The sequence below is a fragment of the Bubalus kerabau genome, chromosome 1 (assembly GCF_029407905.1).
Source record: "Bubalus kerabau isolate K-KA32 ecotype Philippines breed swamp buffalo chromosome 1, PCC_UOA_SB_1v2, whole genome shotgun sequence".
In the NCBI taxonomy this organism is placed as follows: Eukaryota; Metazoa; Chordata; class Mammalia; order Artiodactyla; family Bovidae; genus Bubalus; species Bubalus kerabau.
The window spans coordinates 21,334,866-21,351,813 of record NC_073624.1 but is presented as its reverse complement, the minus strand read 5'-3'; the positions used below and the strand labels follow the sequence as shown (position 1 = coordinate 21,351,813).

The 16,948-nt window shown below is 39.0% G+C and overlaps 1 pseudogene; it reads left to right on the top strand.

Moving 5' to 3' along the window:
• The first annotated feature begins 727 nt into the window (after positions 1-727).
• On the top strand, positions 728-2,544 carry LOC129641372 (endogenous retrovirus group K member 25 Env polyprotein-like; annotated as a pseudogene).
• Positions 2,545-16,948: the final 14,404 nt, after the last annotated feature.

Below are 16,948 nucleotides of genomic sequence, written 5' to 3'. Positions count from 1 at the left end.
AAACTTTTCTTTGCTTTTTGTCTCAGTTGATACATTTTCAGGCTTTATCTGGGCAGTACCTGTCTCTTCAGAATCCAGCAAATACACCATTTCCACACTCTTACTCACCTTCCCCGTTATGGGGATTCCTTCTGTCTTGAAAACAGACAATGGACCTGCATTCACCTCGCATTCGTTTCGTTCATTTTTATCAGAATGGAACATCACACACATTACAGGAATACCCTATAATCCTCAGGGTCAAGCCATTATTGAAAGAGCCCACCACACCCTAAAAACTCATTTACTAAAACAGAAAGGGGGAATATGGAAGAGGAGATACACTTCTTATCCTATGAACCCTCAATTATTATCATCTTAAACTCTTTATTCCCTAAATTTTTTAAACTTAACAAAAAATAATTCTGACACTCGTGCAGATAGACATTTTGCAGAAGACAAAAACAGCAAATTAGAAATCAATACACCAATATGGTATAAGCAATTTAATCAGTGGCTGCCAGGAATCTTACGACTCCTAGGCAAGGGTTATGGTCTTGTCATTGCAGATGGAGAGGAAAAATCTGGGTTCCCCTTCACCATGTCCATTACCGAGAGGGACCCCAAGACCAGACTCCCTCAGGAAGTGACGAAGTTGACACGAAGGGTCTCGTCAATGACCCTGGAGGAGCCAATGAGGAAACGCCATCATCTGAATCCTTACCCGACATGGGCTCAAATGAAAAACATGACTCGTCAGGCTGAGCCGACACTGAAGAAAACTGGAACTCCTATGACTCCAGATAAGCTGTTTCTGCCAATGTTAGCTGTTCTTTCCTGTTCCTCTGGGGTAAGTGCAGAATATGTTTATTGGGCATACATACCCAACCCACCACTTCTGTCCATAGTGGATTGGGTAGATAAAGCCCCTATGATCTTTACTAATGACAGCATGCATTTTCCAAGTCCCTGGTCCACAAAGCGACCAATCCATGAAGAAGATGAGGGAAAGCCAATCAACATTTCCATGGGATTCAAAACCTTGCCTATCTGTTTCGGATCTCATCCTCTTTGCATGACTATCTTCCCACAGTGGTGGGCATACTCTGCCAACAATGGGACTGCTTCGCATCTGGGAATGTTTGCTGTGGCATCTTTCTTACTTAATGGCTCCAAGCGACATTATCCAGGCCAGATAGCCAACTATTTGAACTCACTTTTTCAACCAGAGGAACCTACATGTCATATTGTATCTTGGAGAAGAAAACAGGAGATACAACCGTTACATTGGTCTGATTGTCGAGGCCAATTTGAGAAAGTTTCTATAATTCAGCAAAATCATACTAATCATACATTTATATTTGTTGACTGGGGACCTCACGGTTTGTTTGTAAACTGTTCTGAAGAGCAGGAGGAACATCATAATTGCTCCTGGTTTAATAGATCAAGCATTGGAGGCTTTCATAAATCTAAGACAAGTTTCTGGACTGATAAGGACATATTGCTGAATTGGTATAATGGGGGCTTATCACCCCCATGACCCAGGATTGTCGCCCCCATTGTGGGCCCAAAGCAATAGCACATTTGGAAAATTCCAGCTGCTTTAGAGCACTTCACTAGTGTTTATGGGACTGTGGGTGTGTTTTGTCCTTCTAATTATACCTTCCTATATAACAGTACTGGCTATATTCAATCGTGTGTTCACCTTCCGTACTTGTTTATTGTAGGGCATTTTGATATTGACTTATAAGCCAAGATTGTCGATTGTACTGCATATGCATTTTATACCTGCCTTAATCACACCATTTCATATCACAATGCTAGCATTGCGCTAGTTAAACAAAGATCTGAGTTATGGCTTCCCGTAAACTTAACTGAGCCTTGGACTGCTTCTGTATTTCTTTCTGTATTGTTGAAAACTGGGCTTAGGGGATCTAAGTGCATCATTGGGTGGATTATTGCAGGCATCTTAAGCCTATCTCCATTGTGACTGTAGGAACTTTGTCTGATATGGCTTTACATAATTCTATACAAAATCATGATTTTATCACTGCTTGGCACAAAAACTCTCATGATCTGTGGACTCGACAAGTTCAAATAGATCAGCAATTACAAACATGAATTAATGAGTTACAAACTGTGGTTATCTACTTAGGAGATCAAATGCAGCAACTGACTTTCCGAACATGTATATGCTGTCACTGAAATTTTACTTCTTTTTGTCTGACTAACATGCCCTATAATAGCACTGAATATCCTTGGAATAAAGTTAAGGCACATCTGCAGGATCTCACAGATAACTCAAGTTTAGACATCAATTTTGAAACAACAAGTTACTAATTTTCAAGTTAGGGTACCTAGGGAATTTTATAGCACTCAATTCTATGATACTTTAACCAAAACCCTATTGTCTCTAGACCCTAGAGCTTAGCTTTCAGGAAGCAATATTTTTATAAATGTATTAATCACCCTGCTCTTTTTGTCATTGCTTATAGGATACAGAAGTCTCTACTCAAGACTCCGTGCCTCCCACAATGGAGTCCAACTAGCAGCTGCTGTGCTTAAATTAAAAACAAAAGGAGGACATGTTGGGAAGCACAGTATAAAATAGCCGTATTAGGAGAAAGTCCTTGGGAAAATGGCAAAGGGCCAGAAGTATCCGGCTTTGTGTACTGCGGACAGAAAAACATCTCTTGCCTTTGGTTATGCTCGGCGCCAAGATTTAATAATAAATAGGGATGTTACTTGAGAAAACGGGTTGTGGGATAAGCACATGAGTCAATTAGAGCACGCTGTCCTTGAAATGTTTTTACTGATTATGTGTTAACCCCATATGCACTCTGCTGGCCGTATACTTTAAGCTCTTTGTTCCTGCTTCTATAAAAAGGCTTGACTGAAGAAATAAACTTGTCAGTCCTTGCAAGAGACTGTCCGAGTTGCTTTTTGATTATGCAACAGATGTTGGCAATTTGATCTCTGGTTTCTTTGCCTTTTCTAAATACAGCTTGAATATCTGGAAGTTCTTGGTTCATGTGCTATTGAAGTCTGGCTCGGAGAGTTTTGAGCATTACTTTGCTAGCATTGTGAGATGAGTGCAATTGTGTGGTAGTTTGAGTAATTTTTGCCATGCCTTTTTTTGGGATTGAAATAAAAACGGACCTTCCAAATTTGCAGGCATATTGGGTGCAGCACATTCACAGCATCATTTTTAGGATTTGAAATAGCTCAGCTGGAAATCCATACCTCCACTAGCTTTGTTCATAGCAATGCTTCCTAAGGCCCATTTGACTTTGAATTCCAAGATGTCTAGCTCTAGGTGAGTGATCACACCATCGTGGTTATCTGGGTCATGAAGATTTTTTTTGTACAGTGTTAGTTTTTACTGTACACCAAAATGAACCAACCATACATATACATATATCCCTTCCCTTCAGGACTTCCTTCCAACAGTGCATTAATTACTGTTCCATGTGCTATGCACAGTACTATACCTTTTTGGCATCAGGGACCAATTTCGAGAGGACATTTTTTCCACCAACCAGGGAAGGGGGTATGTTTCCGAATGATTCAAGTGCATGGTATTTATTGTACATTTGTTTATTTACTTCTATATTATTATATCAGCTCCATTTGATTTTACATCAGATCATCAGGCATTAGATCCAGGATGTTGGGGACCCTGCCATATTGTATATCCTCATTAGTTATCTATTTTATACATAGTATCAATAGCGGATATATGTCAATCTAATCCCTCATTTCCTCCCACCACCCCCTTTCTCCTTTGGTGTCCATACATTTGTTCTCTATGTCTGTGTCTCTACTTCTGTTTTGCAAATATGATCACCTGTACCATTTTTCTAGATTCCACATGTATGCATTAATACAAAATTTATTTTTCTCTTTCTGACTTACTTCACTTTGTATGACAGTCTCTAGGTCCTTCCACGTCTCTACAAGCAACCCAACTTTATTCCTTTATATGACTGAGTAATAGTCCATTGTAGATATGCACCACATCTTCTTTATTCACACTTCTGCTGATGAACATTTGGGTTGTTTCCGTGTCCTCGCTACTGTAAATAGTGCTGCTATACACATTGTACTGCATGTGTCTTTTTGAATTATGATTTTCTCTTCAATGCTTGTTTATTTTTCTTCTATGTTTACTTCTTTATATGGTTCATGCTATAGGAAATATGTAATCAAATTTTTCATTGCTATCGTGGAAAATGTGTTTTTATTTTCCAACTCCACAGTTGGGGAAGCTAATGTTACAGAAGAGACATGTTTATTCTGATAGATCTCTCGAGTATTCTGTTTTAAAAAAACACATGGCAAATTTTCTATGGAAATAGATGGTAGTATTGAATTACAAATAAATGGTAGTATTGAATTTATCCTTTAAGGAGACTCATAATAAAATTCCTGAAAAATAGATATCTACTTACTCTGGTAAGTCAGTCCCAACCTGAATCATATAAATTCAAATAATAGTATAATGGCCAAAATAAAATTTTAGTTTCTGCTTTCCATGCATGTTGATTTATAATAATTATTAATATAAAATTTTGAACACATCAAAAATTCAAAGTATAATTCATTTTGTGCCAATTACTTAGGGAATATCAATAAGTTTTTAGGAAAAGATTCTAGACAAGAGTATCATTACAAAGTAATATATGTTAAAAAGTGAGATTTTTGAAGTGTTTGATACTTTGGGGAAAAAGATCTGTAAAGAACAGATACTTTAGAAAAAATGTTCCCACAATTGACAATACACATTCCTACCTCCTTGGAATGACGTTCAAAGCAATATTCCTTCTAAAGCAGATCAGGGTAAACCTAAGTTCATTCTTCTATACTTCTGAGATCTGAAATCAAGCACCCCTAAAGCACACATCTGTACAAACACTTTACAATGAAACTAAGCCCAAGAGGTTAGGTTCTTGCACTGCCATTTGCTATTGCATCATTAGAAAATCACATGAATTCATTCTTGGATATATTAAGGCTGAGGTCATCTCTGAAACTCAAACTATGAAGATGCAATTCCAGGAGGAAGGCGAGTCTAAACCATATTCTGCTGCTGCTGCTGCTAAGTCGCTAGACAGATTCAAAAATATCGGATAAGAGAACATGTTTTTATTTGCAGTATTGAAGCAACGTTTCCTGACAATAAACTTGCTGCAAAGCCAAGTCATGTCAACCTATTATGTCATTCAGGATCGGCCATCTACACTTCCTCTGTGCAGCCCATGCTTCAGATGCAGGCTCCTGACCACTCTCCAAACACAATCTGATGTTTTAGGATTTCAATTTTGCCCCCTATGTGTGACAGACTCCTTTCATATAATCCTTTGATTCTTTGCCTAGAAAAAGCCTAGAAACTGTAGAAAGCGTGAATTGAATGTTCATTTCTTTCTGAACTTCTCCTCAAATCTCCCTGGTTCTCACCATTTTTAATCTTTTTCTCCCCACTTTTCTAAAACAGGATTTAGTTTCTTTTTTTCCATGTTATAATTAGTTCATTTTATGATTGTAAGAGTGGCTGTACTTCTCTCCTGGCTAAAATTGGACAAATATCATGATAGAACAATGAAGGGAAGTCTCTGATTCAATTACAAGGGCATAACAATGATCTATTTATGTTGTATTGAATGGCCCTTGAGACTGGACCAGTGACATATCTTCCATTTATTTTCTATGCCTTGTGCTTGAATTTGAAGTTCATTTCCCACCATTTTACCTTCCTTTTCCACCCATTGACAGAGCTCCTCAATATACACAGTGTGTGTTAAAGCAGGTATCATGGTTAACATATATACACTATAATAGTAAAATAAACAGCAAGGACTTACTGTATATTCCTTTGCTGTACACTTGAAACTAACACAACATTGTAAAGTAACTCTATTTCAATTTTTTTAAAAAAATCAATTATCATGCAAAAAATTATACTGGAAAAAATTAAAACATAAATTTATTAGCCTAGCTTTTTTAAACCATTATTTCCAATCCACGATGTGTAAGTAACCACCAATAAATTCTGTTTCTTTCAAATGCAGGTATGGATAAACAAGAATAAGTTTTGACTTTAATACCAAGCAGTGTGGGAAAGGAAAATCCAAGAATTACAAGATAATTATTAAAAAGCTTTAAATTCTAAACATCTATAAACTCATGAAGCAACTAAAGTAACCAGGTGTGATGGGCATAGTTTTTAGTTCCCCCTTGACAGCAGTTGGTTTGCTTCTGCAGGTGTTTGATAAACTCCATTCTGTCTTCTTGTGGGCTTTCTGGGTTTTGTTTTGTGTGTGTGTGTGTGTGTGTGTGTGTGTGTGTAACAATACTTGTTCCCTTCCAACAAAACAAAACCAAATTTTAAAAAAAATTGTATATCAATCACAAGCGATTTATCTGTTTTGTCCTTTTGCACAGCTTATTTCCTTCATAATACATGAAATTTTATAATTATTTAAATCTCATTTTCCTATTATTATTTTTTATTGCCACTATTGCTGTTTGAGCTCCATGAGATCAAGTACCTTTATAGTATTGTAAGTCAATGCATGGTTTTGGCACATAGTAGATGTTCAATCTGGAGAAGGAAATAGCAATCCACTCCAGTGTTTTTGCCTGGAGAATCCCAGGGACGGGGGAGCCTGGTGGGCTGCCATCTATGGGGTCACACAGAGTCGGACACGACTGAAGTGACTTAGCAGCAGCAGCAGCAGATGTTCAATAAGTATTTCCTGAACAACAACAACAAAAATAAATAAATATCAGAGGGAATTTGTTTACTGAATGAGCTGTTCTAGATGATTCTTGCTTGAAGTTTCTCATGCAATGGGAGTGAGACGGTTGCTGGACTGGGGTGAGTTGAAAGTCTGTGTTGCTTGTATATGTGGTGACCGATTACTTCAAACCTCAGGAGGATGACTAAGAGCAGTTATCTGAAAGGGCCATTTTTCAAGTAATAATAGAAGTGGCAGAGAACGATGTGTCAGCACTTAGGAGGTGATCTGAGGCTTTCCAGGTGGTGCTGCTGCTAAAGAATCCACCTGCCAACGTAGAAGATGCAAGAGACGAGGGTTTGATCCCTGGGTCAGGAAGACATCCTGGAGGAGGAAACGTCAACCCACCCGAATATTCTTGCCTGCAAAATTTCCGTGGAAAGAGGTGCCTGGAGACTGAATTCCATGAAGCTGAAAGAGTCTGACACAACTGAGGACGTGAGCACAGGAGGTGAGCCACTAACAGGGTTAGAACCCAAATACAACCACCCAGGTATATAGATCCAATTGCAGTCTCTATCAAAACAATCTGTAAGGGTCCTTTCAAAATAAACTGTGAAGGCTGCATAATCACAATGTGCTTTGGATTTACTCTCTGTGCTTCATGAGAAATTGTCAATGTTACACTTTAAGAATTAGGTAACTGCTAAAGAAATGCAAAAAAGCAAAATGGCTGTCTGGGGAGGCCTTACAAATAGCTGTGAAAATAAGAGACGTGAAAAGCAAAGGAGAAAAAGGAAAGATATAAACATCTGAATGCAGAGTTCCAAAGAATAGCAAGAAGAGATAAGAAAGCTTTCTTCAGCAATCAACGCAAAGAAATAGAGGAAAACAACAGAATGGGAAAGGCTAGGGATCTCTTCAAGAAAATCAGAGATACCAAAGGAATATTTCATGCAAAGATGAGCTCGATAAAGGACAGAAATGGTATGGACCTAACCGAAGCAGAAGATATTAAGAAGAGATGGCAAGAATACACCAAAGAACTGTACAAAAAACATCTTCATGACCCAGATAAGCACGATGGTGTGATCACTGACCTAGAGCCAGACATCCTGGAATGTGAAGTCAAGTGGGCCTTAGAAAGCATCACTACGAACAAAGCTAGTGGAGGTGATGGAATTCCAGTTGAGCTATTCCAAATCCTGAAAGATGATGCTGTGAAAGTGCTGCACTCAATATGCAAGCAAATTTGGAAAGCTCAGCAGTGGCCACAAGACTGGAAAAGGTCAGTTTTCATTCCAATCCCAAAGAAAGGCAATGCCAAAGAATGCTCAAACTACTGCACAATTGCATTCATCTCACACGCTAGTAAAGTAATGCTCAAAATTCTCCAAGCCAGGCTTCAGCAATATGTGAACCTTGAACTTCCAGATGTTCAAGCTGGTTTTAGAAAAGGCAGAGGAACCAGAGATCAAATTGCCAACATCCGCTGGATCATGGAAAAAGCAATAGAGTTTCAGAAAAACATCTATTTCTGCTTTATTGACTATGCCAAAGCCTTTGACTGTGTGGATCACAATAAACTGTGGGAAATTCTGCAAGAGATGGAAATACCAGACCATCTGATCTGCCTCTTGAGAAATTTGTATGCAGGTCAGGAAGCAACAGTTAGAACTGGACATGGAACAACAGACTGGTTCCAAATAGGAAAAGGAGTTCGTCAAGGCTGTAGATTGTCACCCTGTTTATTTAACTTCTATGCAGCATACATCATGAGAAATGCTGGAGTGGAAGAAACACAAGCTGGAATCAAGATTGCTGGGAGAAATATCAATAACCTCAGATATGCAGATGACACCACCCTTATGGCAGAAAGTGAAGAGGAACTCAAAAGCCTCTTGATGAAAGTGAAAGAGGAGAGTGAAAAAGTTGGCTTAAAGCTCAACTTTAAGGTCCCATCACTTCATGGGAAATAGATGGGGAAACAGTGGAAACAGTGTCAGACTTTATTTTTCGGGGCTCCAAAATCATTACAGATGGTGACTGCAGCCATGAAATTAAAAGACACTTACTCCTTGGAAGGAAAGTTATGACCAACCTAGATAGCATATTCAAAAGCAGAGACATTACTTTGCCAACAAAGGTTCGTCTAGTCAAGGCTATAGTTTTTCCAGTGGTCATGTATGGATGTGAGAGTTGGACTGTGAAGAAGGCTGAGCGCCAAAGAATTGAGCTTTTGAACTGTGGTGTTGGAGAAGACTCTTGAGAGCCCCTTGGACTGCAAGCAGATCCAACCAGTCCATTCTGAAGGAGATCAGCCCTGGGATTTCTTTGGAAGGAATGATGCTAAAGCTGAAACTCCAGTACTTTGGCCACCTCATGCGAAGAATTGACTCATTGGAAAAGACTCTGATGCTGGGACGGATTGGGGGCAAGAAGAGAAGGGGACGACAGAGGATGAGATGGCTGGATGGCATCACTGACTCAATAGATGTGAGTCTCAGTGAACTCTGGGAGTTGTGATGGACAGGGAGGCCTGGCGTGTTGCGATTCATAGGGTCGCAAAGATTCGGACACAACTGAGCAACTGATCTAATCTGACATGGCTAAAAATAATAAACAATAAAAATAAGTAAATGTGTAAAAGGTGATAAGGGTCAAAGTGAAAGTGAAGCCACTCAGTCGTGTCTGACTCTGTGACACCAGGGACTGTAGCATATGAGGCTCCTCCATCCGTGGAATTTTCCAGACAGGAGTACTGGAGTGGGTTGCCATTTCGTTCTCCAAATAAGTACGAAGTAGAGAAAAAAAGTTAAGAAAAGGTAAAAGATGTGAAAGATGGAGGTGTGGAATGCTGTATTAAGTAAAATGGTGAAGATCAGACATAGTAAGCAAGGACTAGGAGTTGGTGAAAGATTTAGCCAACAGAAGATCAAAAAGATAAGAGAGTTAGGCAATATCCCCCTATGAAGAGAGTTTTAAGGAGAAGGATGAGCCGATGAAAATAAAAATATAGCTGGTATGTTCCAGAAACAGTGAGAAGGTGAAAACCACTGGAGCTGAGTAAATGACACAGCAAAATGACAAGGTGAGACCATGTAATACCTGTAGGTCATTGTAAGGACTTTGGCTTTTCCTCTGAAGAGAATGGAAAAACCCTGTGGGGGTTAAGAACAAAGGAAGAACTTGATTTTAGTTTTAACTAAAATACAAGATCAGTTTGGTTTCTGTGTTGACAAAAGACTGTGGAGGGCAAAGTTGGGTTTAAGGGGCAAAATTTTATTTGTAGGGTTTCCCTTTTCTAGAACTTCCCTGGGGGTCCAGTGTTAATACTCTGTGGTCCCACTGCAAGGACAGGGGTTCCAACCCTTTCGGGGAACTAAGATCCCACATGGTATGTGGCATGGACCAAACCAAAAAAAAGAAAAACAAGAATCAAGATGAAGTTTAGGGTGCAATAATAATAAAATAAGGAGGAGATGAAGGAGGTTCCAAGCAATGTGATAGCCTTGGGGATCATCAGAGGTACTTAGGTTATGGATGTATCTTGAAGACAAAATTAACAGCATTTGCTGACAGACTGGTATGGGATATGAGAGATAATGGACAGCTGAGAGTGACTCCAGATTTTATGGAGCAGGAGAAAGGGAGACTTATCAAGTGAAATGTGGAAAGGCTTTGGATAAAGCAGTTTTGGAGATAGACTAACACTTCCATTTTGGATGAATTAAATCAAGATATCCATTAGATACCCAACTCCAGATTCCTAGGATGTACCTCAATGCATGAGTTTGCACTTAGGAAGAAAGCTCTGGGCTACAGGTGAGTTTATGGGGGTTAACATAGCTCAACTGGTAAAGAATCCTCCTGTCGTACAGGAAATCTCAATTCAATTATTGGGTTGGGAAAATCCCCTGGAGAAGGGATAAACTACCCAATTCAGTATTCTGGGCTTCCGTGGTGGCTCAGATGGTAAAGAATCTGCCTGCAATGCAGGAGACCTGGGTTCAGTCCTGGGTTGAGAAGATTCCCTGGAAAAGGGAATGCCTACCCACTCCAGTATTCTAGCCTGGAGAATTTCATGGACAGAGGAGCCTGGCTGGCTACAGTCCCTGGGGTTGCAAAGTCAGAAACAACTGAGTGACTTTCACTTCACTTCACTTCAATAGCATATAAAATTAAGGAACTAAATGAGACTATAAAGAGAGAGAATGTTGATGGACAAGGGGCATTGGACTTAGCCCTGGTTGTACCCCCAATACTGCAAAATTGGGGAGAATTGAAGGGATCAACAAAAAAGACTGTGGATAAGACACCACTGAGGAGAAGGAAAACCACAGAGGCCAGTGTCCTGCTGGGCAAGTGAAGAAGTGTTACCAAGAAGAAGGATGTGTATCAAATGATGATTTTTTTCCAGGAAAGATGCTATGTAACATACTTTATTAAGCCTATTGACAGCTTGATAACTTGGTTGAGTCTAGTGTTCAAGGTCAAAATTTTCAAAAACAAACAGAAACTATATTTTCCCTTGTTGTTGTTGTGTCCAACTCATTGCAACCATGCCCAGTTTCCTTGTCTTTCACCATCTCCCAGAGCTTTCTCAGACTGAGCAATGCTATCTAACCATCTCACCCTCTGTTGCCCACTTCTCTCCCCACTCTCAATCTTTCCCAGCATCAGGGTCTTTTTCAAAGATGCAGCTCTTTGCATACGGTGGCCAAAATATTGGGGCTTCAGCTTCAGCATCAGTCCTTGCAATGAATATTCAGGGTTGACCTCCTTTAGGATTGCCTGGTTTGATCTCTCTGCAGTCCAAGGGACTCTCAAGATTCTTCTCCAGCACCACAGCTCGAAAGCATCAGTGCTTCTGTGCTCAACCTTCTCTATGATCCATCTTTCACATCTAACATGACTACCAGAAAAACCATAGCTTTGATGACCTGGACCTTTGCTAGCAAAGTGATATCTCAGATTTTTAATATGCTGTCTCAGTTTGTTATACTTCCCTTCCAAGGAGTAAGTGTCTTTTAATTTCATGGCTGAAGTCACTCTCTGCAGTGATTTTGGAATCCAAGAGAAGAAAATCTGTCACTGTTTCCACTTCTTCCCCTTCTCCTTGCCATGAAGTGATGGCACTGGATGCCATGATGTTAGCTTTTTGAATGTTGAGTTTTAAACCAACTTTTTCCACTCTCCTCTTTCACCCTCATTAAGAGGCTCTTTCGTTCCTCTTAACTTTCTGCCATTAGAGTGTTATCACCAAAATAAATGCAATTTTAGATAATAAAAGTTATTTTTAGGAATATTGATACACATTTTAGTGATTGAACTTTAGATAAATGTTAAATTAGGACTCTGTTACCTGACACACTTATTGACCATAACTATAAATACTTAAAAGTATCTGCTGCTGCCAAGTTGCTTCAGTCGTGTCCGACTCTGTGCGACCCCCGTAGACAGCAGCCAACCAGGCTCCCCTGTCTCTGGGATTCTCCAGGCAAGAACACTGGAGTGGGCTGCCATTTCCTTCTCCAGTGAAGTGAAAGTGAAAAGTGAAAGTGAAGTCGCTCAGTCGTGTCCGACTCTTAGCGACCCCATGGACTGCAGCCCACCAGGCTCCTCCGTCCATGGGATTTTCCAGGCAAGAGTACTGGCGTGGGGTGCCCTTGCCTTCTCCAAGATATTTATAGCAAGTATTTCCTGTACATAAAGGTAACTGGCCTAATTCTCTTGCAGTGAAAATTTTTGAACCTTAAACACACACACAAATCTGCAGTATTTTTTCCTCATTGTCATGTTGAAAATGTTTTGAATATTGGTATAATTCATTCTGAAACAAGCTAGAGTGCATTGACTGTTTGGAAAAGTTTGTATTTGGTCTTGTGTTAATCAGGAGGTTCAGCTGGTGTTCAGAAGACTTTAATTTTTGCAATGTGATCTCCTCCTCAGTGCAAATAAGAAGCATGCATATGTGATAAGTTGCTTCAGTTGTGTCCCACTCTTTGTAATCCTATGGACTATAGCTTGCCAGGCTCCTCTGTCCATGGAATTCTCCAGGCAATAATACTGGAGTGGCTTGCTATGACTTCCTTCAGGGGTTCTTGCTGACCCAGAGTTTGAACCCACATCTCTTATGTCTAACCTGCACTGACAAGCAGGTTCTTTATCATTAGTGCCACCTGGGAAGCCTAGAATATGAAGACTAGACTACATCAAATATTCATTTATTCCTTTAGTATATATCCTTGTAATCATGCTACTGAGTGTAAGCTTGTACTGTTCCCTATACAACAGGCCAGTAAATCAAGAGATGAAGTATTGAAGCAAGGAATAGTGACTTTGGAAAATGAGCTGTTTGAGAAGACGGAGAACTAATGTCTGAGAGAAAGATCTTGCCCTAGTTGGATATGAGACATCTTTTATACAAAAAGTGGAGTGGTGTGGCTCTTTACTGCAGACTTCTTGGTGCTGGTCAGAACCCAGGGACCACATGACAATTCTTGGTTTTTGCACTCGCTGTCCACATGGATCTGATCATAATGTTCCTCTAAACCTCCAATAAGACTAGTGTTACTTTCTGTTTTGTAACTTCTAATCTCTACACCTATGAAAGCTGCTGTGGCTTTAGAGACCCTTGAGAAAGGGCTGTTCTTCAGGCAACATTCTTTTACAAAGGTACAGAGCTCACATTAATAGGCACAAGCAACTGGACATAAAGGTTAGAGCATAAAGAATAGATCCAATGTGAAGTCAAGCTTGTTCTCTTGTTAAACTTATTCTCTGGCATTAGAAAACAGTCATGATTCCAGAGAAAATTTCCTTTCAGTAGAGAAACAGATATAGTTTGATAATACTGTAGGAATGCAGAGGAAGAAGGGATAAAATATATTTGATTTTACAATGAATTACTGAGACTTAAACAAAAAGTTGATACTTAAGCAGTACAGCTATATGCTCATAAGTGAAAGAGATGGGAATACCAGCCTACCTGACCTGCCTCTGAGAAACCTGTAGGCAGGTCAGGAAGCAACAGTTATAACTGGACATGGAACAAAACACTGGTCCCAAATAGGAAAACGAATACCTCAAGGCTGTATATTGTCACCCTGCTTATATAACTTATATGCAGAGTACATCACAAGAAACACTGGGCTGGAGGAAGCACAAGCTGGAATCAAGATTGCCAGGAGAAATATCAATAACCTCAGATATGCAGATGACACCACCTTTAATGGCAGAAAGTGAAAACGAACTAAAGAACCTCTTGATGAAAGTGAAGGAGGAGAGTGAAAAAGTTGACTTAAAGCTCAACATTCAGAAAACGAAGATCATGGCATCCGGTCCCATCACTTCATGGCAAATAGATGGGGAAACAGTGGAAATAGTGGCTGACTTTATTTTGGTGGGCTCCAAAATCACTGCAGATGGTGATTGCAGCCATGAAATTAAGAGTTGCTTACTCCTTGGAAGGAACGTTATGACCAACCTAGACAGCATAATAAAAAGCAGAGGTTACTTTGTCAACAAAGGTCCATCTAGTCAAGGCTATGGTTTTTCCAGTGATCATGTATGGATGTGAGAGTTGAACTATAAAGAAAGCTGAGCACTGAAGAATTGATGCTTTTGAACTGTGGTGTTGGAGAAGACTCTTGAGAGTCCCTTGGACTGCAAGGAGATCCAACCAGTCCATCCTAAAGGAGATCAGTCCTGGGTGTTCATTGGAAGGACTGATGTTGAAGCTGAAACTCCAATACTTTGACCACCTGATGCAAAGAGCTGACTCATTTGAAAAGACCCTGATGCTGGGAAAGATTGAGGGCAGGAGAAGAAGGGGATGACAGAGGATGAGATGGTTGGATGGCTTCACCGACTCAATGGACATGGGTTTGGATGGTCTCCAGGAGTTGGTGATGGACAGGGAGGCCTGGCATGCTGCAATTCATGGCGTGGCAAAGAGTCAGACGCGACTGAGTGACTGAACTGAACTGAACTGCTTAAATTTAGCAGGCATCATTTTGTTTATGATTCCATACCTGGATAAGCTAGTCAAATGTGCACACAGTTTCACATGTCAATCTAGAGCATAATGGGGTGACTCTGCTATACTCTCTAATCTTAGAGATTTTCCCTACATGTCCCATATCCATTGTCCCACTGTATTCCTCCAACAATTGACCATTTCCTATTCTCTGGTTGGGGAGAGGAAAGAGATCCCATTGAAAACAATGCTCTTACATTTTTACTATTTTCAAATAACATATCCTTCCTTCTTTTATTTATCATTACTGAACACTAGCTTTCCATCAGCTATGTAACTTTTCTTGTATTTTTTTCTGTTGTAAAAACACATCATATAAAATTTACTTTCTTAATACTTTTTAAGCATACATTTAAGTAATATTATCTATATTCATATTGTGAGACTGAGCTCCAGAATTTTTTCATCTTGCAAATCTGAAACTCTATAACTATTAAGCAACTCCCTCCCCACTTCCCAGCCAGTAGTCTATTTTCTATTTCTGTGAATTTTATGCGTTAGATACCTCTTATAAGTGGAATAATATACTGTCTTTTTATAACTGGCTTATTTCACATAACATAATATCCTCTAAATTCATTGCTATTGCTGAGTGTGGCAGAATCTCCTTCCCCTTTAAGGATAAATAGTATTCCGTTATATGTATATACCACATTTTCTATAACCTTTTATCTTTGATAGACATTTAGATTGCTTCAGCTCTTGGTTATTGCGAAAAGTGTTGTGATAAACATGGGTATGCAAATATTTCTTTGAGATTCTGCTTTCAATTTTTTGAATATATTCCTAAAAGTTGGATTATTGGAAAATATAATAGTTCTATTTTTAAATTTTAAGAAACTATGTTCTTTACCATAGTGAATGCACCATTTTGCAATTAAGTCAACAGGCCCAAGGGTTCCAGTTTCTCCACATATTGCCAACACTTTTTATTGTCTTTATTTTTTTTTATTAATTATCCTAACATGTGAAGTGATATTACATTGTGGTTTTGATTTGCATTTTTCAGACTGTTAGTGATGAGAATCATCTTTTCATATGCTTGTTGGTCATGTGGATATCATCTTTGGAGAAATATTTATTCAAATCCTTTGCTCATTTTTTAGTCAGGCTCTTTGACTTTTTTTGTTGATGAGTCATAGACGTTCTTAACATATGGGGTTACATATTAACCCCTTATCATGTATTTTCCAAATATTTTGTCCTATTGAGTAGGCTGTCTTTTCACTCTGTTGATTGTGTTCTTTAATGCACAAAAGTTTTTAAGTTTAATGCTGCCCCATTTGTCTATTTTTGCTTTTGTTGTCTGTGTTTCTGATATCATGTAAAAGAAATTATTGTCAAGTCATGAAGCTTTTCCTATATCTTTTCTTGTAGAAGTTTTATAGTTATAGGTGATAAAGGTGGAGTCGCTCAGTCGTGTCCAACTCTTTGCGACCCCATGGGCAGTAGCCTGCACCAGGCTCCTCCATCCATTGGATTTTCTAGGCAAAAGTAATGGAGTGGGTTGCCATTTCCTTCTCCAGGGAATCTTCCTGACCCAGGGATCGAACGCAGGTCTCCCAGATTGTAGACAGACGCTTTACCATCTGAGCCACCAGGGAATGTTCTTATAGACTTTTGATCCATTTTGAGTTAATTTTTGTGTATAGTATAAGATAAGGGTCGACTTTATCATTTGGCATGAAGACAGGCAGTTTTTCCAATATCTTTTTTTGAAAAGATGGTTTTTTGCCTGTTGAATATCCCTGGCACTGCTGTTAAAGATCTTATGGCCATAATATGCAGGTGTATTTCTGGATTCTTTATTCTATTTCATTGACCTACTTGTCTATTTCTATGCTAGTACTATGCTGTTTTGTTTACTGTTAATTTGCAAAATGTTTTAAAATCAGGAAGTTCGGTCCTCCAATTTTGTCCTTCATTTACAGAATTGATTTGTTTATTTGAAGTTCCCTAAAGATTCTGTGTGACTTTTACTTTTTTAAAGAATTATTCTTTTATATTTCTAAAAAAAAAATGCCACTGGGATATTGATAAGGATTGTATTGAATCTATAGATCAGTTTGGATGGTATGTACATCTTCTTTTTTTAATTGAGGTATAGCTGGTATAAAATATGTTTCATGTATACAACATAATGATTCACATTTTTAAAGGTTATTCTATATTTCTAGTTTTAAAATTTTGG